The sequence below is a fragment of the Chiloscyllium punctatum genome, chromosome 15 (assembly GCF_047496795.1).
Source record: "Chiloscyllium punctatum isolate Juve2018m chromosome 15, sChiPun1.3, whole genome shotgun sequence".
Classification (NCBI taxonomy): Eukaryota; Metazoa; Chordata; class Chondrichthyes; order Orectolobiformes; family Hemiscylliidae; genus Chiloscyllium; species Chiloscyllium punctatum.
Window position 1 is genome coordinate 69,359,577 of NC_092753.1, and position 24,762 is coordinate 69,384,338.

The 24,762-nt window shown below is 42.2% G+C and overlaps 1 pseudogene; it reads left to right on the forward strand.

Moving 5' to 3' along the window:
* The window catches only part of LOC140485858 (NXPE family member 3-like), a 178,158-nt pseudogene that overhangs the window by 145,934 nt on the left and 7,462 nt on the right, over nt 1–24,762 (forward strand).

Genomic DNA, 24,762 nt, shown 5'->3' on the forward strand with positions numbered 1-24,762 from the left:
ACTGATGCTATAGCTACCAAAGGTTGAGTGAATAGCGCAGGACTCCTGAAAGGCCAGAAATAGAGGACTGGAGGGATTTCTGAAATTTGTAGCACTGGAGGAAATTATCGATATGGAAAGGGTGAAACCTGGGTGGAATCTGAAAGCAAGGATGAGAATTTTAAAATTGAGGAGTAACGTTATTGTAACCGATGTGAGTCAGGAAACCCAAGTACAATGGGTGAAAGGAACATGATTCATATTAAAACACAGCAAGCAGAATATTAGATTAAAGTCAGGTTTATGGAGGGCAGAATATGAGATTGGTCAGGAGTCTGTTTAAATACTTATACTTAGAGATAATACATGTATGAATGACAAGTAGAGGATGAACTGAGGCTGGAACAAGGTTGAGTGATGAATGGGAGTGAGAAATGGACACTTTTAATGATGGTGCCACTCTGTGGTTAATGTTCATCTTGGGACCAAACACAAAACTAGGGGAGTAAGCAGGTGAGCTCAACTTCAGTTTTTTGGCAGGGATTGGAATAAAATTGGGAGGTGAAAGACTGGAGTTTAATGTGGGGACCAAAGGTGTGGTCACAGATCTGCTCACAGTACTGAGTGTGACCTAACTCGGCTATTGTATAATTGCAGCATAACATCTGAATCCTCTTTCTCCAGCCCTTTAGATTTGAAAGCCAGCTTTCCATTAAGCTTCTTGACCATTTTCTGCGTCTCTTCACGGGCTTTAAAGAGTTATGTACTTGAACTCCCAAATCCCTTTGGACATCCACTTTTTCCTCATGCATCCATTTTGTCGACATGATACTCAAAAACAGCAGTGTGTATGACGTACAAGATGCATTACAAAAGCTCACTAAAGAATTGTACATAACACCTCCCAAATCCATAACCACTTCCATCTTGGAGGACAAGAGCAGCAGATATATGGGGACATCATCTGCAAATTCCCTTCCAAGTCACTGCTGAGGTGGAAACATATCATCATTCCTTCACTGTCATTGGGTAAAATCTTGGAATTCCCTCTCCAAAGGAATTGTGAGTCTAACAGCTGTACATGAACTGTAGCGGTACAAGAAGGCAGCTCACCACCACCATCCCAAGAGCTACTAGGACTGGCAATAAATGTTGGTAGAGCAGGAATGCTCATGTCTCTTTGGCGAATAAAATAAAAATAAACCTCCCAAAGGAGACAGACCTGATACCTTGGGTCTGCCAATGGACTTGGTATCAAGGGGCAGAGACTTACAGGGACCTGAAGAAAGTGAGCTATGGCAAGAAAAGTGGCAGAATCACTTGAGAAGTCTGGTAAGGCCAATGTCAACATCACCAGCAACTCGCAGTATGTATTAGCTAAGGTCTGGGTGATGTGTAGGTCTGGTAGCATTTGTGGAAAGAGAAACAGTTAACATTTTGAGGCTAGTATGACTGCTCTGTAGAAGCATCTCTGCTTTTATTGCAAGAAAATTTACTTGGGCACATAATCCGAGCTATTGCTTTACCCAGGCACCAGAAAATCAAGTCCATTAGTGAATGTCCACATCAATGAATTTCAGATGTTCCTTGAAATGGTGGGGAACATTTAGGCCAGGATCAACAGCAGTGTTGCAATGTCAACCAGGAAAGAGCATGAACAAACTCAAATAACTTGTGACCTCATCAAAATTCCGAACACATTATGATCCATAACTGCCAACCATAACAGCAGCTGATGCATCTTTAGCAGGATGGTGGGGGTGCAAGAAGATGGAAAGCTATAGACCAGTCAACAATGGTTCCAGATCATTCTCTGAGGTGGAGCATTGGGATATAATAACCAAAAGATAAACTTTAGCAGTAATATAGATATGTAAAAAATGTTCAGATTGTTTAATGGGCCTATCGTTTAAAATAGAAACAGCTCATAAACCCTTGGTCACTGTCCAGAATACAAAAGAGATTAAAGTAGTTGCTTAGTAAGACAGAGCCTGCATATTACTGAAAAAACCCCAGTTAGTTGAAGCTTTTTGTCTTACACTCACTGTACACACCAGAAATATCAAAGTAAAAGAAAAGCAACATTTATACTGCATTAAATTAGAGTGCTCCTTGGTTGGAAAGTGGACTCTGATTGGTTGATGTGTGTCCATGAAGGTTATGATGACTAACCGTTAATAGTCAAAAATTGTTGAAATTTTAAACCAGTCAGGTTCGCTCTGGTCACGCCATTGTCCTGAGAAATGAAACAGAGAATCACTGCTACTTTTTATTTATTTGAAACAGGCCTAATGTGTGTGTTCCTTCTGTCTGGCAAGAACAGGTCACTGTGAAGTAATATATGTAGCTACCAGTAATCACAAGTATCCCAGTCTGCACAGCTGAGTGACAATCCTCAATGGGTTGTCCACATGCTTCTTCACACACTCAGGATTATTAAGCAAATACAGAGCAACTACAGAATTACATCTGATGTTGGACACTTGTGTTGGGAGTTTTCAAATTGAGGGGCACACAGCCAACATGCATAATATCACACCAGCTCTGAAATTGAGATGTTATAGATTTCACATATACTATACATCTGTACCATATGATACAGACAGCAGAAACAAATTAGCCTTTCCCCCTTTATTTGCCACACGGTGAAATTAAAACTGTCACAGACCCCAATGGTTACTCCAATGGTTCCTAACCAGACTTTTGAATAACCAGTCCCAGACTTTGTGATTGGTTAATTTCAGACACCAGTTTTGTAAGATTGACAAAGACTTAATGATTTATTAAGTGCGTCATAACTTTAGCACAGAGAGAAAAAAAAGGTAATGTAATTAATGTAGACACTTTAAACTTGAAATATTTGCTTTCAACCTCAGACAGACAGACAAACCAACGTGGTTAAGGGATAGATAAAAAAAAGTAACAAAGTTGTTCAGATCAATTAAAAGGTTTCATGATATGTTGTTTCGCAGACATAAATGTGGATTCCTTGGTTGATTTTCTGGAAATGTTGATCAGGGTCACCTTTTCACTCAGGTAATGGTTGTAATAATTCTAATTTAGCATTCCATTAATTTGTCCCCAAAATGCTGATGTGGGAAATTAGGCAAGGAGCTTTCAAATCTTCGTGCTATGTCACCAGCAGTCAAACTCATCTCCTGACTTTATTTCATTTGATTCATTATTGTCACATGTACCTAGTTACAGTGAAACATTTTGTTTTGCGTGCAGTACAGGCAGGTCACACCATATAAAATGTGTAAAAGTAATAGAACAGAGCGAGGAATACAATGTTATAGCTGCAGAGAAGGCGCATAAAGAGCGATCTCAACATTAAATATGAAATTTGAGAGGTCCATTCAGAAGTCTACATAACAGTGAGGAAGAAGCTGTTCTTGAATCTGTTGGTACCTGTGTTTAAATTTTGTTAAGCTCTGCCTGATAGAAGAGGTTGGAAGAGATTATAATCAGGGTGGAACAAGTCTTTGATTCTATTGGCTGCCTTTCTGAGGCAGCTGTAAGTATAGATGGAATCAATGGATGGAACGTTGGCTTGCATGATGGACTGGTCTGTGGTCACAACTCTCTGTAGTTTCTGATGGACTTGTGCTAAGCAGTTGTCATACCAAGCAGTGATGCATCAGATGGAATGCTCTCTAAAATCTTTTAAAAAGTGGTAAGAATCTTTCTGGACATGCTGAATTTCCTTAGCCTCCTGAGCAAGTAGAGACATTGTCGTTTGCACAGCTGACTGACGATCTTCAATTGGTTGTCCACATGATTCTTCACGCACTCAGGATTATTTAGCAAGTAAAGAGCAGCCACAAGTTACATCTGATGTTGGACACTTTGGGAGTTTTTGAAGTGAGGGGCATACAGCCAACATGCCTCATATGAATTTCAGAGCTGGTGTAATATGTTATGGATTTCCCATATACTATATTATGATTGTTGGTGATTGCCACTCCTAGACATTTGACACGCTCAAACATCTCCACCTCAGCTCCATTGATGTATATAGAGGCATGCCCTCCATCTTGCTTCCCAAAGACAATGACCAGCTCTTTCATTTTGCTGACACTGAGACAGAGATTGCTATCTTTACACCATGCCACCAAGTACTGTATCACTTTCCTGTCTTCTGTCTTGTCATTGTTTCAGATCCGGTCTACAACAATGGTGTCATCAGTGAACTTGCAAATGGAGTTCGGACAGAATTTGGCGACACACTCGTGAGTCTATAGGAACTTCAATAAGGGGCTGAGTATCAGCCTTTGTGGGGAGATGGCGTTGAGGGTTGTTGTGAGAAGGTGCTGTTGACTGTCCTCACTGATTGCAGTCCGTGGGACAGGAGGTCAAGGATCCAGTTGCAGAAGGTGGAGCAGAGACCTCGGCTCTGAGTTTGGAGATTAGTTGGGTTGGACATTATAGTGTTGAAGGAGGAGCTTTCCGTAGGTATCCTTGCTATCCAGATGTTCCAGGGGTACAGCCAGGTCCAGATGTCCATAGAAAACATTGTCCAAAAACTTGTTTGGTCAGTTATTTTCCATTTACCAGAAGCTGATGCACAAAGTTCACAAGTCATCTTCAGTTCACAAGTCATCTTCAGCTCACAACTCCCTGTTCACAGCTCAAAGCCTATATTGATAAAATAATAAAAACAAAATAATGTGTAATCAATGGGGGTTCTAACACACACATTATTCATTTGTGTGGTGGGCAGCATGTCAATTAGCAGACAGCAGCATCCTGTTAGTAGTAACCACTGCTCACGCTGTTGCTCATGTAAACCTTTCCTCTCTTAGCTTAAACTTATGCCCTCTAGTTTTGGTCTCCTCTATCCAGGGGGAAATACCTTGGCTAGGCACCTTATCTGTGCCTGTCATGATTTTATAACTTTCTATAAGGTCAGCCCTCCGCCTCCTATGCTCCACAACGTGCCATAGCCTTGGCCTTTCCAATGATAACAGCTTCCATCTCCTCCATTGTGGTGAGGACAGGCAGCCATACCTGCACTTCCAACGTATGGGCTGCTGTTTCAGGTTATGAACTCCCCCGTCCTGCAACAGAGAGGGAAGTGCGGCAATGGGAGAGGTGCAATGTGCTCGTATGTTGTGGCTGTCATGGTTGATTAGCTGGCAGTCTGCACATGCTGTGTAGTGTGAGGCTTGCAGCAGTGTTGAGGATGTGAGGGTGAAGTAGAACTATAAATGTGAGCCAAACGTTGTGATTGATAGAAGTCATTGATCGGTGAATGATGGTAATGTGATGCATTTTACAGCGTGGGAAGCTAGAAGTGAAGGGACAAGGATCTGGTATTTGAAGTTACATTCACTGAACTAGATGGCTGTTGTGAGGTAATTCAGCCTATTGCAGCACTGCACCCAGGTCGCTGGGGCCAAACTGCTGGTATTGCGCGGAACTACAAACTTCACAAAGTTTATCTGGAGTAACTCCAGTCCACCTATGGATAGATGACAGCTTTCTTCTTCACCAGCTTCAACACCAAGGCCGACAAGCAGTTGGAAGATCATGGAGCACAGTGCCAGCCAATTTTGAGTATTCACTATGGTAAAAACCCCTTTCAAAAGATTTCCCAAACTTCCTTTAGCTGCAATGCACCTCCTTTAAGAAGTGCAGGATGGCAGTGAGCAGAATGAGCTACCTTTAATCGATCGCAGCTTGAAGCCATGAATTTGTGTTTCTTGTTCAGGCACGCAACCAATCAAGAATAAGCCGATAGCTGACAGCAAGCTACAATCCTTTTAGGAGGCACCATGAGATTTACATGTTGCCAACATCAGAAAACAATCTGGGTAGGCTAATCCTGCACCAGCTTGCTCCCGTCAGTATTTGGACTTTGCCCAATTTCATAGTTAGAATGTTCAAACTTATTCAGAACATACAATTTTCACAATATAACAGGCTGTGATACTGTTACAATGTCTGTGTATCTTGTGTATTCAGCAGGGTCTTGCATAATTTCTCAAACTAGCTTTCTTGAATTATTTTGTATAAATGATTGAAATCAAGTGGACGGCTGTTATGGAATAAATTTAAATCCGATTATAACCCACGGGACTTGCTTCTGCATGCCACAATCATACAATGAATTTCACTGGAATATTTTCCACCTTCAGAATTTTCAATGATCCAGATTCAACTTTTATGGTTACAAAATCTAAATTTCACCAACTGTAATGAATAAAGAGAAACAGTTATTTTATTCTGTTATGAATTTGCCTCTGCATTGGATATTCTTTCATGATAGATTCTTTCATGTTCTTCTGAGATTATTCTTTCTCACAGTAATACTGAGCCTGTCTGTAAGCAGTCTAAGTAGCTTACATTCAGGAATGTGCCTGTGCTACGTAATGATTATCATTGCATTATACGATACTTTCACCTCATAGCACTGAATAGCCTGAATGATATAACACCATGTCTCCTCAGGAACAGAACTGGATGTTATATTTTTCACACATGCCCTTCTTCAATTGCTCTGAAGATGGACTTAAGCAATTAGTGAGACCAGGCCAGTTCCAAATTGCTAAGCCATTTCATATTTTACATAAGTGATTATGTGGAATAACAGAGGTAATTAAATATCTTTTTAATCTTACTTACCATAGCAACCTCCTTAGCAATCAAAAGGTACATTGTTATCTCTACTTATTAGCTGATTTAACTTTTTAATATTGAGGGCAGCTGTTTGAGGGTAAATCTACGTCTGGCATATAGGAATCTTTTACAGGTTGGTTGATTAGAGTTCAGGACCTATATGTTCCTGTGAAAACGAAAGGTAAGGATGGCAAGATTCAGGAACCTCAAATAAGAGAAATTGAGAGCTCAGTCACAGACCCTTGGAAGCAGACCCTTCAGGCCAACCAGTCCCTACCCAACATAATCCCAAATTAAACAAGTCCCACCTGCCCGCTTCTTCCCCATATCCCCCCCAAACCTTTCCTATTAATGCAGTTACCCAAATGTCTTTTAAACATTGCAATGGTAGCCACTTCCTCAGGAAGTTCATCCAACGCGAACCAATCTCTGTGTAAAAAAAATTGCCCTTATGTCTTTTTTAAATCTCTCTCTCCTCTCACTTTAAAAATGTGCCTCCTAGTCTTGAAATCCCTATCATAGGGAAAAGACAACTACCATTAACTCTATCTATAACCTTCATTATGATGTGAACTGCGATAAGGTTACTTCTCAAGCTCCTACACAACAGTGAAAAAGAGTCCCAGCCTATCCAGCCTTTCTTTATAACTCGAACATTCCATACCTGGCAACATCCTGGTAAATCTCTTCTGAACCCTCTCCAACTTAATCATGTCCTTCCTAAAACGGGGTGACCAAAACTGGACACAGTATCCCTGAAGAGGTGACACCAATATCCTCTATAACCTCAAAATGACTTCCCAAGCCCGATACTCAAAGGACTGAGCAATGAAGACAAGCGTACAAAATGTCTTTTTAACCACCCTGTCTACATGTGATACAAACTTCAAAGAATTATGTACCTGCACCCCTAGGCCCCTCTTATACAACACTATCCATTAAAGAAAAAGAAAGCGCATGTAAAGTTCAGGAAACTGAAGACAGAAAAGGCACTTGAAGAACACAAAGGTAGCAAGAAGGAAACTTAAAAGAAGGAATTAGGAAGGCTAAAAGGGGCCATGAAATACCTTTGGCAAACAGGATGAAGAAAAATCCCATGTTGTTTTCTACATATGTAAGGGGCATTAGGATAGCTGGGAAAGGGTAGGTCAAAGGACAAAGGAGGAAATATATGCATGGAGCTGGAGGAAGTGAGTGAGGTCCTTAATCAAAACTTTGTATTGGTATTCACAATGGAGAAGGACATGGTGGGTGGTGAGCCTCGGGAGGGATATGTTGATATTCTGGGACATGTCAATAGAAAAACGTAGGCGGTGTTGGGTGTTTTAAAAAACACTAAAGTAGACAAGCCCCCAGGACCTGATGGGATCTGTCCCAGAACGCTGAAGCAGGCAGGTGAGGAAATTATTGAGGTCTTGTCCGAATTTTTTGCGTCCACTTCAGTCACAGGAGAAGTCCCAGAGGACTGGAGAATAGCCAACTATGTTCCTTCATTTAAGAAGGGCAATGGGGATAATCCAGGAAATTATAGGCCATATGTCATTAGTAGGGAAGTTATTGCAGAAGACTCTTACGAAAAGGATTTACTTACATTTGGAAAAATGTGGACTTATTACTGATAGGTAGTGTGGCTTTGTGCAGGGAAGGATATGTCTTACAAATTTGATTGAGTTTTTTGAGGAAGTAACAAAGATGATTAATGAGGTATTGTCTGTATGGACTTAAGCAAGGCCTTTGACATGGTCCCTCATAGCAGGCTGAACCAAAAATGAAGTCACATGGGATGTGTGTTGAACTGGTAGGGTGGATACAGAACTGGTTTAGTCATAGAAGACAGACAGTGGTGATGGAAGGGTGTTTTACTGACTGGTGATCTGTGATCACTGGTGTTCCATAAGAATCAGTGCTGGGACCCTGTTGTTTGTAAATTATATGAATGATGTGGACTGGAATGAGGGTGGCCTGATTAATAAGTTTGCAGATGACACAAAGATTGGAGAGCTGCAGATAGTGAGGAGGATTGCCAGCGGATCAACTGGCTATAGAAAGGCCAGAGACTCGGGCAGAAAAATGGAGTTTAATCCGTAAAAATGCGAGGTGATGCATTTTGGAAGATCGAATGCAAGTGGGAAGTATACAGTAAATGGTGGAACCCTTAGTAGCATCTGTGTAGCATCAAACAATCAACTCGGTTTGCTTTCGCTTGAACATTGAAAGTTGAGGAGTAATGTGATTGATATTTAGAAAATTGTGACAGGCATGGTTAGAATGGATAGTCAGAGTCTTTTTCTGCGGGTAGAGATTGCAATTACTCAGGGACACAAGTTTAAGGTGGAAGGGGCAAGTCTAAAGGAGATGTGAGAGGCACGTTTTTCACACAGAGGATGCTACCTGCTTGGAATGTGCTGCCATTGGAGATGGGTACCGTAGTAATGTTTAAGAAGCATCTTAACGCATATGTGAATAGGCAGGAACTAGAAGGATTTGGACTGCATAGAAGCAAAGGTATCAAGTGTCATCACATTCTTGATGGGCCGAAGGGCCTCTTCCTGTAATGTACTTTATTTTTGACAGTGGCTCAGTATGAGGAATTTAACAATGATGATTCGTAGCCTCCAATGATGATCAGGAGAAAGTGAGGGCTGCAGATGCTGGAGACAACAGTCGAAAAGTGTGGCACTGGAAAAACACAGCAGGTCAGGCAGCACCTAAGGAGGAGGAGAGTTGACGTTTTGGGTATAAGCCCTTCATCCAGATTTTTGGGGGGGGTGGGAAGGTAGTTGGAAGGGAGCTGAGAGATAAATAGGAGGGTGGGGTGGGATTGGGGTGGGAGGACGGTAGCTGGGAAGGCGATAGGTAGATGCAGGTGGGAGGTAATGTTGATAGGTTAGAGTGGAGGGTGGAGCAGATAGGTGGGAAGGAAGATGGACAGGTAGGACAGTTCAAGAGGGCATTGCCGAGTTAGAGGGTTGGATCTGGATGAGGTGGGGGAGGGGAGATAAGGAAACTGGTGAAGTCAACTTTGATGCCATTTAATTGGAGGGTCCCAATGCAGAAGATGAGGTGTTCCTCCTCTAATCATCTGGTGGCTTCGATTTGGCTATGGACGAGGCCCAGGACTTGCATGTCCTTGGCAGAGTGCGAGGGGGAAATGAAGTGGTCAGGCACAGGTTGGTGGGGCTGCTTGGTGCATGTGTCCCAGAGATGTTCCCTGAAATGTTCCGCGAGTTGGCGTCCTGTCTCCCCGGTGTAGAGCAGACCACATTGACAACAATGGATGCAGTAGATGAAGTGATAGATTTTCCTGCAAATCCACTGTTGGATATGGAAGGAGCCTTTGAGGTCTTGGATGGAGGTGAGAGGACGTTGTGCGGACAGGTTTTACACCTCTTGCGGTGGCAAGGGAAGGTGTCAGGACTGGAGGGTGGGTTGGTGGGGGACATGGATATAACGTGGGAGTCGAGGAGGGAATGGTTTCTGCGGAATGCAGATAGAGATGGGGAGGGAAATACGTCTGATTGTAAGTGGTGGAAATAGTGGAGGTTAATGCATTGTATCTGGAGGTTGGTGGGGTGGAAAGTAAGGACGGGGGGGTGGGGGAGGCGGTGGGGGGTGGTGGGCTGTTCCTCAAACCCTGGATTGTTTCACCTTATCACATTAAAGAAGGTCAAAAATCAAACGACACCAGGTTATAGTCCAACTGTTTTTTTCGAAATTGCAAGGTTTCGGAGTTCTTCTCCTTCCTCAGGCATGGTATGATAGAGAGGTATAAGACAAGGAGCTGAGCTGTGAAAGATTGCAATTTCCAATAAACCTGTTGAACTATAACCTGGCATTGTTTAATTCTTTTACCTTGTCCACCTGAGTCCAATTCTGGTATCTCAAACACATGAAAGAATGCTGTGAGATTGGTGCAATTTGTTTGTGTGAAGTGGAGATGGGTTTGAATAACCAGCAATCTATGCAGACCGTGTGGGTGTGTGTCATAGTATATGCTGAAGCAATTAATATAGAAGTGAGTGAAGATTGATAATGATTGCTGCTGGATATATAATGGTGACGAGCTGAATTGAGGAATGACTGAGGAGGGTGGTGTAATTCGAGGGATATGGCTTTTGAGGAAGCATTCACTGACCTCAATCATTCTATGTGGTTATTAAACTTATGGTATTACATCCAGCTTTTTGAGGGTAAGTTCCTCAAGTTGTTTTTCTTTATTTGACCATTGTATGTCTGACCGTTTCCATGACCCTTGTCTTCACATGCTTTGTTACCCTGCTGTACTGTGAAGGACAATAGACACCCATCCTCCTTTCCACCTCCTCATCTAAACCTCTTCTGTAACATTGAAAAGCTGGAAATTTGCTCTTGTCCATGGTCAACCTTTCTCATCTCTTCCTTGGGTCAGATCCAATGGGAAGATTAAAAGAAGGGCTTGTTCAATTACTACACACAATGACAACAGCTCAAAGTCAGCTAAAACACTTTTAATAGAAGTAAAAACACAGAATGCTGGAAAAACTCAACAGATCCAGGGGCATCTGTGGAGAGAGAAACAGAATGAACTTTTTGAGTCCAAATATGATGCTTCTTCAAAAGTGAAGAATTACTTTTGTGGGGGTGGGGTGCTTTCCGTGGGCACAGGGGATACCCAAAGGAAGTCCCTGCATATTCCTGACAGCAGGATGTGCAGCAAAGCTGCCAGACTTCCTCACTACAATAGACACCCACCTACCACTGGTAAAATATTGGCAAAGGGCATAATTGCTCGGGAGGCAGGTGGTGAAGGGGTCAACAAGCGGGAAAAATGTTATCCTTATAAACTGCCAGCTGCAGATGTATCTGTCCATGAGAGTCTAAGCAAGTGTCACTACCGTACAGTCCTGGTGGAGACTATGTCCTAGCTTCACATTGAGAATAATTCCATCACCGTGCTAAATAGGATAGACTTCGAACAGATCAGGCAACTCAAGACACAAGGTACTGTTGGCCATCAGCAGCATTGTATTGCTCCACAACCTACAACCTCCTGGCATCACACATTCCCTGCTGTACCATGATCATCCAGACAGGAGATCACCCCTGGTTCAATGGACAGTGCAGCAAGGCATACCTAAAAATGAGGTGGAGATACAAAACAGGACTACTTGTATGCCAAACAGCATAAGGAGAATCAACTAGCTACGTACTAGATGCTCAGCAGAAATCGCCAAAAATCCTTAGAAAGCACCTTCCAAACTACAGACCATGTGTGACAGCAAACTAGCTGAGCACAAACTGTCAGAGGTTATTATCCCAACGCCAGTTACAACTCACACTGCACACTGAAAAATTCATTTCCCAGGATGCTCCAACTATGGGAGCCATCAGAGCAGGATTCCCGGTACTAGCACCTCAACAACCCAGGATAAGAGGGATTTGTTGTTACCCAAATGGTTGATGACATCCTCGCCAGCTGTATAGCCCTCTCTTCCACAGGTCATATGCTTCAAAGCAATGGGATCCTGGCTTTGAAGCTCTCATTGATTGTGTGCAGAGGCAGATCCATGCTGCACGGAGATGGGAGACCTCGCTCCCTGCTCTGTAAAAGCATTCCCTCTTTAGCGTTCTCACACATTAATAGTGGCTGCTGCACATGCGGCCTGAGCACAGACCACTCCAATGCTGGGGGCTAACATGCACCCTGTACTCATCAGATGCTAGGGATGTCTTTTGCAATTAGTTGAGGTAAAGAGTGAATCATGATTTCTCACAGACTTTGGTGGAATGTAAGAGGTGACCGAATTGCTTCCTGCATCAAGCTGAACTTTGGAAATAATTAACCATGATTTGCCTCAAAGCTCATTATGTTCTTTTCGATATGGAAGTGCCTGTGTTGGTCTGGGGTGGGCAAAGTCAGAAGTCACATGATACCAGGTTACAGTCCATTTGTTTATTTGAAATCGCAAGTTTTTGTAGCACTGCTCCTTCATCAAGTGATGGAAGAGCAGCACTCTGAAAGCTTGCGATTTTGGGCAGCAGATAATGCAGAGAGGGAGTTACTGCAGGAGGAAAATGATTTTAAAAAGTGCTCTGAACAGGCATTGTTTTAAATTACAGTAGTAGAGAAGCAACTAGATTTGACTAAATATACTTTGTATTAACAGTGTATGTTTCAGTTTGTAACAGTATAGCCTTTAGAACTTTAGCATTTAGGACTATGCATGGATTGACATAACAAGTGGCTTTAAGAAAGTACAAATTATCAGTGTTAAGCATCTAGTTTGATGGGAAATTGAGCCATTGAGCAAAAATTAAGATAATGAGCTCAATCATTATTGGATTCTGACTACATATATCTACATATATCTTAGACAAGTAGGTAAAATGAACCGCATAAAATTCCCTCTTAACTTAAGAAAGAGTGATAATATTACATAACAAAACATGATGAACAGGATAGGCCCCTGGATATTCAATAATGCCGATATTTTTAATTAACCAGTTCAAATACGTGACAAAACAGTTGTGGTGCGGGTGAGACTTTGACCTTTATCTCCTGGCCCAGAAGAAGGAACACTACCGTTGCAGCATGAGAGTTGAAACTCAGAACTGACAATGTCAGAGATCATTCAAGGGATGGGGGAGGGGGTGTGGTGACGTCAGTGAATTGCCACCATCCTTATGGGTCACCTCGGGTGACTGTCTGTGGAGTTTGCACATTCTCCCTGTGTCTGTGGGATTCTTCCCATAGTCCTGTTATGGATCAAGCCAGACCCCCTCAAAGCATTTCAAGATAGTATCCCAGATCCTAACGTTGCTCTTTGTTTTAAGCAGGTGGAACATGGATATTCCAGGAGTGATGTAGCTGGCCGAACCACTTCGTTTTAAACAAACTGAATTTATTTGCAGGATTATCAAATGAAACACAAACAAAAGAGAATAGAATATAGAATAACTTAACCTATCGGAAAACACAACAGATTATCCCAATTTAATGATGCTGTTTCAATCCCCATAAACACTCCTTCATTAAAAAAAAGGTAAAATCAAACACAGGGTGTTCCAGAACAGAGATAGAGAGAGAGAGAGAGAGATGGCAGAGGGATTCAGCATGGAACATCTTTTTCCATGAAGCTGTTTCTTTGACCAGCAGTCTCAAAAAATTGACTGCTTGCTAACACCAAGCCAAACCAAACCAGAGAAAAGCTGAGCTGGGAGAACTAGCCATTCCCCTTTCATTGTACAAGTTTTTTTTATAAACTTGAAAGCCTTTGCCTGAGGAGTATCTGTTAGTCAGATCAAATTGGCCCTAAAACCCAAGCAAACCAGGCACATCAGAACTTCTGCATTTATAACCCCTCTCAAAAAAAAACAAGGACAGAATAACCTTGTCAAAGGAGCAGCATCATCAGAGTCCAAAGATGTGCATATTAGGTGGATGGCCATGCTGATTTGCCCCATAGTGTCCAGGTATTTGTAGGCTGAGTGGATTAGTCGTGGGAAATGTGTGGTAACTAGGATTAGATGGAGGGGGGGAGTGGGTGGGTGTGGGTAGGATGGTCTACAGAGGGTCAGTATGGACTCAATTGGCCAAATGGCCTGCTTTGCCAAATTAGCTCTATGATTCGATGATCATTCATATCTTAAACCAATAAGTAGTGAGCCTCACCTCACCTAGACCAATCAGAATATGACAATATGATTGATCATGGCTGTGACTTGGAAAGAATGAATAAACACCAGGTTCCTTACTGTCCTTATTTGTTCCAGGCAACAGGGATCGCTGGTGGAGGATTCTGTACACAGGAGTCTTCGCATTTTCCATGGGGGACCCTGAGGTGGAGGGTGTTGTATAGAGCAGTCCTTTATAATTGCAGTTTGCAGTGGTTAGTGGACTCTCAGCCCAACTTAACTTGAAGTGCTGTGGACACTGTGGATCATGTGTGTGTTGGTTGTTGTCGATTGCACCCCCTTTAGAGTTATTTGAAAAACCTTTTGTAGTGTTTTTGGTTGCATTTCAGCCCAATGCTCCTGATCTTTGGGTACCCGGTGTGGAGGGTGGGCAAATTGGAGGACCTGTTCATGGGTCTGCTCCTGGACCTGGCCTGGCTAGGATGGGGTCATTGCTGCCAGCTGTCTGCCCCTCTCCCATGGTTACATTTGTACAAGGGTGACATGGGACAAGGAGCATGCGGTGTCCATTAATGCTTTCCATGCCTTTAGACAGAGATGGGTACCATGCGGGATACATTGCTTTATTTTCTCCTCCAATTCCATTTTGACTTAGTCCTCTCCCTGTCTCCCTACCTCACACTCACATTTGATGGTTTACATTGCTTTCAACTGGCTTTGCGTGTCAATATTTAATTAGCGACATGGGTGTTCTTATTGGTTGTAGTTGGTGTTTAAAAAGAAAACAAAAAATCGTCACAGTGATTTTGGTGGTGGGCAAGTTGCTCAGTTTTGTCTGACTGCACCTCTAGGTTTAAAATAAACAGCACCTTTCCATGACCAAGGTCTGCATCAAGTTTGAAATAGACATTACTCTGTTATCTAGTCAGAAGCAGAAGACCCGAGATCTGTTGAAAACAGACCAGAGACTCAGTGTTGACCTAAATCTAGGAAGAAGGGTCTGAATTACACCATAACATCATTGGTCTACCATGAATTAAGTAGGTTCCTGTTGCCTCAATGTCTCAAATGAACATGTAAATATTCAAATTTGAATTTAAATTGTAATGTAAAATTTACACCATGCCATCTTTGTGATGGAGGGATGATGGAGGCCTAATGGCAAGAGGACATCCCACCTGGCATATTGTTCTTCAACAAGGATGCCCAGGTCGTGGTCTGACACATTGGCACAAGCATGTATCAACTCTCCTGCATGTGAATGCCTCATGTGGCAGTGACACTGACACAGGAGAGGAAGAGGTACATGGGTCAGTGCTGTCCATTCATGTGGAGCATTAAAAGCATATCATTGAGGTGGTTGTACTGTACTGTATCTGTGATGGGTTCATTATGGACCCCGGAATTGTTGAACCACGGGCAGAGTAGCAGGTGTTTACACTATGTGGCAATGTTCAGGCCCACAGGTCCTTGTACATGACTTGCTATGATGAAAAACTGGATCTCATCGCAGGAGTGCTCAGAGTCCTGAGTTCTCTACCTTGGTTGGAACCACACAGGTTGGTGAGCCAAGGTGTACTAGCATACTGCACTCAGGCATAGACTAATAGAGACACAGGGCAGACATTTGAGGATTTATTTCAGAATACTCCAAAAAAGAATATTCCTACCATAAAAAAAACTGAAGGGAGGACTAAAGTAGTTAGGGAAGCATGTAAGTTAGCTAAAAGTGTATGAAGATGAGAGGCAGATCTGCAATTGGTCAAAATATAAAGAATACCAGAGAATGATGAACAAGTTAATTAAGAGGAATAACTTAGCATATAAGACAAAGCTAGCAAGAGTTTCTACAGGTACTTGGAAAGGAAAAGATTAAATAAATTGAGCTTTGGCCCTCAAGAGAGAGTAAATGAGGAATTAATAGATAATAAGAATCGAATCATCAGGTTCCACCTGGTGACGGAGAATAATAAGCATGAATCCAGAGGAAGAAGATCCAATTGGCAGAGAGTGGCCTTCAATATAGCAAGGTCAGAGCTGGGCAGGCTTTATTGGAATGAGAAATTGGCGTGAGCAATTGTAACTGAACAGTGGGATTGCTTCAAAGTGGAAATGGTTTGGGTTCAGTTCAGATATATCCCCTCAAGTGAGAAATGTATAATAAACAATTCCAGATCTCCCCGGACGATGGAGGAGATAGAAATTAAGTAAAGAAGTAAAGTTATGCAGTGATAAGTGACAAGCAGAAAATATAATACATTTGCTGATTCCCCTTTATCTTGCCTGTGTGGTACCTCCTCAAAGAATTCCAACAAATTAATCAGGAATACTTTCCGCTCCATGAAGCCATGCTGACTCTGCTTGATTATATGATGTACTTCTAAATGTTCTGTTATATTCCTCCTTTTATAATAGACTCTTAATGTTTTCCCAATGACAGATGTTTACATTAAATTAAGGTTTTCTTTGCTGCAGATTTACACAGTACGAGTGCACATTGACCTTTCATTTATGGATGAACAAGACACAAAAAATACCATTCTTCCTTTCTCAACACGTCAGTGCCATTTCACATTGCTAAAGTTGATAGTTCTGTTGCTGCTGATTCTGAATGTATATTTTCTCAAGGTATGTAGAATGGAGTAATCAACATTTTGAAAGTACAGTAAATCCTCTGTATCTGCTAGATAACTACTTGCAAATTCTCCTATTTGTGGCAAAGAGTGAGTAACAACAAAATTCAACATCTGCAGGCAAAACTCACACATTCATGATTTTTAACCCATTTTAACCCGTCTTTTGAATGGGCTCCGCACTTGCGAATTTCATCATTCGTGGGGGTTCTCTGCAATGGACCTCTCGATCATGAGGAGGAATGACTATAAATGAATTGTGTTCACTGAGTTTCCAAGTCATATTGTCTGATTCTCGAGTTGCAAATCTTTGGGCTCATGGGCAGGGCATCCAATGAGCTCTGAGATCCAGAGCTCAATATTTACTTACTTTTCTATCCTTCTCCTGAACTACCTATTCCTGCATTTGAGGAACCTTTTACAAGTGTCTTATTTGATTGCATAGGTACCCTACCTCAAACAAAAAGTGGGAATCAGTATTTGTTAACATTAATAGATCTGTCACCTGGATTTCCAGATGCCATCCCATTATGCAATATCACAGCTAAAAGGATTAGAACATAGAACATGGAATGTTATAGTGCAGTACACGACCTTCAGCCCTCGATGTTGCGCTGACCTGTGAAATTAATGTGATGCCCATCTAACCTCCACTGTTCCATTATTATTCATATGTATGTCCAATGCCCATTTAAATGCCCTTAACGTCAGCGAGTCTACTACTGCTGCAGGCAGGCTGTTCCATACCCCTACTATTCTCTGAGTAAAGAAACTACCCCTGATATCTATCCTAAATCTATCACCCCTCAATTTAAAAATATGTCCCCTCGTGTTAGCCTTCACCATCCGAGGAAAAAGGCTCACACTGCCCACCCTATCTAACCCTCTGATTATCTTATATGTCTCGATTTAAGTCACCTCTCAACCTTCTTTTCTCCAGCAAAAACAGCCTCAGTTCTCTCAGCCTTTCCTAAGACCTTCCTTCGATACCAGGCAACATCCTAGTAAATCTCCTCTGAATGCTTTCCAAAGCTTCCACATCCTTCCTATAATACGGTGACCAGAACTGTATTCCAGGTGTGGCCTTACCACTGTCTTGTACAGCTGAAGCATGACCTTGTGGCTCCAAAACCCAATCCCCTACCAATAAATGCCAACACACCATACGTCTTCTTAACAACCCGATCAACATCGGTGGCAACTTTCAGTGAATTATGCACCCAGACACTGAGATCTCTCTGTTCATCTACAGTGCCAAGGATTTTACCATTAGCCCAGTACTCTGCATTCCTGTTACTTCTTCTGAAGTGAATTACCTCACACTTTTTCGCATTAAACTCCATTTGCCACTTCTCAACCCAGCTATGTCCCTCTGTAACCCACAACATCTTTCAGCACTATCCTTGGTGTCATCTGCAAATTTACTAATCTATCCTTCTCCACCCACAACCAGATCATTTATAAAAATGACAAACAGCAATGGCCCAAAACAGATCCTTGTGGCACACCACTGGTAACTGAGCTCCAGGATAAACATTTCCCATCAACCCTCACCCTCTGTCTTCTTTCAGCTAACCAATTTCTGATCCAAACCAGTGAATCACCTTCAATCCCGAAACTCTGTATTTTGTGCAATAGCCTACCATGTGGAACCTTATCAAACACCTTACTGAAGTCCATGTACATCACACCAAATGCTTTACCTTCATCCACCTGTCTGGTCACCTTCTCAAAGAGCACAATGAGGGTAGTTAGGCATGACATACCCTTCACAAAACCGTGCTGACTATCCCAAATCAAATTTTTCCTTTCCAGAGGATTATAAATCCTATTTCTTATAACCTTTTCCAACACCTTACCCACAACCAAAGGCAAGCTCACTGGCCTATAATTTCCAGGGGTGTTCTGTTCTGACTCCCTTTCTTAAATAAGGGAACAACATTTGTTATCCTCCAGTCTTCTGGCACTACTCCTGATGACATAAAGATCAAAGCCAAAGGCTTTACAATCTTCTCCCTGGCTTCCCAGAGAATCTGAGGATAAATCCCATCTGGCCCAGGACTCTTATCTATTTCCAGATCTTCCAAAAATTGCTAAAACCACCTCTTTGTAGATAAATTACTTAAATTGTACACTAGATATGGCCTACTGACAGAAATACAATCTGATCAAGGGTCAAACTTCTCATCAAAATTATTCCAGGAAGTTATGGACAGCTTCAAATCTATTCTCTACCATCCAGAATCACAGGAAGTGCTAGAAAGGTGGCATCAGACATTAACGACCATGTTGAGGGCTTATAGTCAAGACTATCCAGATGATTGGGATAAGGGAATTCTATTTGTGTTTTTGCAATCAGAGATGCACGAAACGAAACAACCGAGTTCAGTCCATTTGAAATTGTTTTCAGGCATGAAGTGAGAGGACCATTAAAAATGACTTAAGAGAAATTGGTTAGTCAGAGTTCAGAGACCATATTTAAAAAGTGTGGAATTTTTAAGAAATGATTAAATAGTGCTGGCGAGTTGGGCAGACAGTATGTAAAAGTATCACAGCATACAATGAAACAGGAAGCAGCCAAGAAATCAACAATTTTGCCATTGGGGATAAGATATTAGTGTTACTTCCAGTGATAGGTGTACCTTTAAAAGCAAGGTTTAGTGGACCTTATCAATTTGAAAGGAAATTGAGTGAGGTGAACTATTTGATAGGTACTCCAGACAGAAAGAAGTCTCAGAGTGTGTCATGTGAATGTGCTCAACAGGTATTTTGGCAGGGAAGGAAACCAAAAGAAGAATGTGTTACTGATTCTTCCGTCTGTGTTGTAACCAAGTTCAGAGGATTCTGAACTGGAGATTCCTCAAATTAAATTGGAAAATGAGGAAAATTTGGGATAAACTATTGAGTTACCTTCCTGAGGAAAATTGAAATGACTTGGAAGAGTTATTACTATCACATGGAGAGATAAGTGGAAATAAGCTGGGAAGTACTAACCTAATTATGCATGATCTGGATATAGGAGATACTGTTCCAATTAAGCAACATCCTTATAAGCATTACCCTCTAAATTTGGCACAAGTTCCAAAGGACATTGAACACATGCTCCAAGATGACATAATCGAAGTGAGTTACAGTAACTGGAGCACACCTATAGTAATGGTGCCAAAACCAGGTGGTATCCAACGTTTATGTGTGGATCATCGCAAAGTCAATGCAATTACAAAGACTGATGTATATCCAATTCCGCACTTGGGAGACTGTGTTGTGACTGTGGGACAAGCAACTTATATTTCTAAGTTGGACTTGTCCAGAGGATACTGGCAGATACCTTTGTCAGAAAGAGCAAAAGCAATTTTGGCGTTTGTAATGCCAAATGGACTATATCAGTTTAAAGTCATGACATTTGGTATGAAAAATGTGCCAGCCACTTTTCAGAGACTCACCAATAAGGCCATTTCTGGATTACCCAACTGTGTAGTTTATATTGATGACCTGGTGATTTTGTAGTCACAAATGGAAGGAACATTTACAACATTTATCAGACTTGTTTAGTCGACTTTGGAAGGCAGGTTTGGTGATAAACCTGGCTTAAAGTGAATTTGCCAAAGCCCAAGTCACTTTCCTGGGCCATGTTATTGGACATGTACAAATGGCCCTGGGGATGCAAAAACCAAGGTAACTGGGGAGTTTCCCATGCTGTAGTCCCTGGGATGGAATGGATTTTCTTGACAATTTGTACCAAATTTTAGCAGTGTAGCTGCTCCACTTACTGATTGATAAATAAAGGCAAGAAGTTTCAGTGAATAGTAGACTGTCCGAAGACATTTGATAGCCTGTAAGGTGTGTTAATCATTGCCCCAGTATTAGCCACACCGAATTACACAAAGTCATTCAAGGTGGCTATCGATGTAAGTGATGTGGGTGTCAGTGCTGTGCTGTTGCAAGAAGATAACAAGAAGAAAGAAAGACTTAGCGTGTATTTCTCCAGATAGTTGGACGTTGATCAGCAGAAATATTCGATGGTTGAGAAGGAGTCCTAAAGCTTGGTGTTGGCATGACAACATTTCAGTTGTTGTCTCAGAGACCTTATTGCTAACAATCATATATACTGATGATAAACCATTGAAGCTTGTGGAGAAATTTAAGGACAAAAATGCCAGACTGTTTAGATGGAGCTTGGTGTTACAGATATTCAGTTTGAAAATCGTGCATATGGCAGGACACATTGTCAAGACTCAAATGACAAACGGAGGCATTCGGTGGCAGGAGTACAACAGACTGAAATGGAATGTAGTTGTGTATGTTTACGTGTTTGCAGTCAATGCAATTTATTTGTGTCTTTTAGAGTATTAACAAAATTTAAAAGGGGTTTTAAAATGAAGCTATCTTTGGACATTGATGGTTCATTTTTTTTGTAAGGGGGGAGGTGTCACGAAGCTGCTCCTTTAACGAGGTTATGCAAGCTTTTTTTTTCAGAGAAGTTGGTAAATGACAGACTCCAAAAGGTCTGGAGGTTGAAGGGCCAATTTGATAATAGCTAACTGATACTGCCTCAAGCAGAAGGCTTTCAAGTTTAAAAACAAGACATGTACAATGAAAGAGGTGTGGTCAGCTCTCCCAGCTCAGCTTTTCTCTGGTTTGGTTTTTTTGTTAGCAGTAACACAGAAAAGCTGCTGCACCCAGAAGCAGGCCCAGACTGGTTTTCCCTCTCTTTCTCTTTCCCTTTCTCTCTCTTTCTCTCGCTTTCTCTTTCCCTTTCTCTCTCTTTCTCTCTCTTTCTCTCTCTCTTTCTCTCTCCCTTTCTCTCTCTTTCTCTCTCTTTCTCTCTCATTCTCTCTCTCTCTCATTATTCTGTTCGCTGTTCCTTATGTTTCATTTAGTAATCTTGTAAATAAATCTGTTTTGTTTAAAATGAAGTGGTTTGATCAGTTGACTCTCACCTAGAGTATCCACTCTACACCTCCTGAAAACAACTAGAAATGTTAGGTTCTGGTCTACCTTCTTGAAATGTTTTGAGAGGTCTGGCCTGGTCCATAACAATGTCGGTCATGTGTAAGTTGCAAAATCAGGACCAGGCCGAGAAGAGAGTTTTTGACAGTTGGGACAGATGACCTGAGAAAAAAGGAGGAGACTTCTACGTTCCAAAATGTGCTTGTCTCCAGTACTTTGTTCAAACATTACAAGAAAATAATTAAACATAAAATAACCCCCCAGCCCTTGCTCTTCACTCCCTCCCATCCCCACAGATGTCCCGAGTCCCATTCATGCTCTCTACACATCGTACATTGCTCCTTATGCATCCTATGACACGCTATGCTCTTCCATCAATCCCTTTGTCCCCCCCACCCCTCCAACCCCGCCATATTCCCTCTATACCAGCATCTGCCCCTACCCATTCCCAGGGCACCTCATGTTCCCTCTGCCAACATATTCCCCTCTGGCCCTTCATACCAGGTGGTGGCAAACCATATTTCCACACTTTCCTACTTAACTTCCCATGCCAACTCTCCTTCCCATTGTTCCTGAAACACTTGGGAGAAAAGTGCAACATTGCCGACTATAGTTTATTTAAAAAAAGCACTCTTAGTGATCAAGAAACACACTTTGACAGCTGTGAACAGAACATGCTTTGACAACCCTTGACAACTCACATCAGGTTTTTTGACATATCTTAACAGCTTCTTCTCACATCTTGACGGAGCCAAGAGATAGGCCTCTAGATATTGGCCCAGTGACATTACCACTGTGCCACCCATCAACTGCATCAGGTCGGGAAGATGGATTGTTGCGGACCTTGCATCAGCACCCCCATTCCATGATTGAATTAAAGAGATTTGGTTGATTTGTCTCCACAGCCACCAGCAACATTAAATTCAGTTAATAAAACTGGATTTTTAAAAACTTTGTTCATGGGATGTGGGTGTTGTTGGCGAGGTCAGAATTTATTGTCCACCCAGAATTACCCAGTTAAGCATCCATCATGATGCTGTGGATCAAAAGTAGGCCAGATCAAGTATGTCAGGCAGATTTCCTTCCCTTGGAGAGGGAACCATTGGGTTTTTACAACAATCAACTGTGGTTACTAGTGTGGTGGGGAAAATTACCAGCCTTGGAGTCAGAGTCGGGGTTCAATAATAGAATTTATTGTACAAGGAAATACAGGAGCTCTGGGGAGAGACGGACACCAGCTGCACAGTGGTCAGCTGTGAGTCTTTTCTCCACCCAGAGCACATGTCAGGATATTTTGATACATTTTATAATACAAAAGGTCAGTGATGAGGTTATTGTTTCTGTAACATTGTTTATTTGCTGCAAAAATTGCAGAATCGTTGATCGTTTCGATGCAGTCATTGTCAGTTCCAGCACAGCCTTTGTTAATTTCATGGCGAGCGTTGTCAGTTTCAGCGCAGACATTGTCAGTTTTAATGTCTGTGCGAAAGTCCATTGTTGTGGTAATGGGTGTTAATTGCTCTTCCTGAGAAGGACGATTACTGCAGCCCTGGCTTTTAGCACTTTGTATTGAGTCTGTATCAAACAGTTAGCATTTCTGTCAAAGGTGTTCGCTGGACCCAGAGACTTCAGTGGGCAGTATATGCTACACATGTGTATTCTTTCCCCCACCCAGCGTAAACTAATCAACTGGGTTGTGAGTGCATTGTGCTGGCATTCTGGTGGCCCCAGGCAGTATCTGTGTTTGTTCTGTTGTCTCTCTCCATATTGTGGTCCAGCAGCCATCTTGTGTGTCAAGCAGCCCAATATGGCTCAGGGGCCATCTTGTGTGTCCATGTGCCAAGTGTAATGCTGCCCTGTGCGATCACCCACTTCATTAGCTTTCCATTCCAGATTTTTATTTTTCACCATCTGCCACAGTGGGATTTGATTCCATGTCTTCAGAACATTAGCTTGGTGTACTGGATTACTAGATTCACCTTAGCACGACATCATCACCTCGCCATAATGGTTTCCTGACACATCCTCGTTGTGACCTTGTCCTGTGCCGGAGTCTCTCAGCCTCCGTAGCATCTTGTTGCTGCTCCTGAGCTTGCTGGTGCTCTGCTGTGCTTCCATCTACAAGGTCGCGTGTGGCTGGATCCATCATTCTTGTGAGCATTTAACTGCGTTGTGTTGTCGAAGTAAAGGAAGTGAACATATCCTGTGCTGGCATATCCTGCAGATAATGACTACCCAGACTCTCCCACACAATGAGAAATGCAGCGCTTCTATACAGAGGACTTTTAGACCGTATTATCATGGCTCTTTGTGATAGGTACTTACTTGGCAGAGGAGCTGTACTGACTAAGTGTCAAACACATCGTTCTATATTGGGAGGGCTCCATGCATTCTTCATCCCTTCCATTTCAGCCCCATACCAACCATGAAAGATATCATTCCATACAGTAATGTACATCATAATGCTTACAGTGTATGTAGAGAGGGATCCAGTTCTGTATCCTACAGTACCCTTGCAGATCATGTAAATACTGTGTTTGTTGTGGCCAGCAATAACTTCTGCTTCGTTGAGATGTCTCTGCAATTTTCCAGATAAACCATATAGTGGAAATTGTTGTGACCAGCACTTGCAGCCCAAATATTTGTACCCCAACCCTAACCCATGTCGAAAAAGCAGAGCAGGTCAGGCAGCAACCCAGGAGCAGGAGGAGTAATGTTTCGGGCATAAGTCCGTCATATTCCTGATGAAGGGCTTATACCCAAAATGTTGATTCCCCTGCTCCCCTTGGATGCCGAATGACCTGCTGTGCTTTTCCAGTGCCACCCTTTTCAACTCTGACTCTCCAGTATCTGCAGTCCTCACTTTCTCTGAACACTAACCCTATCGCATTTCAAAGCACACCAATATGTCTGATACGGTTGGTGACGATTCGGCGCGGCACATTCGCCGCTGCCGATTAGCCAC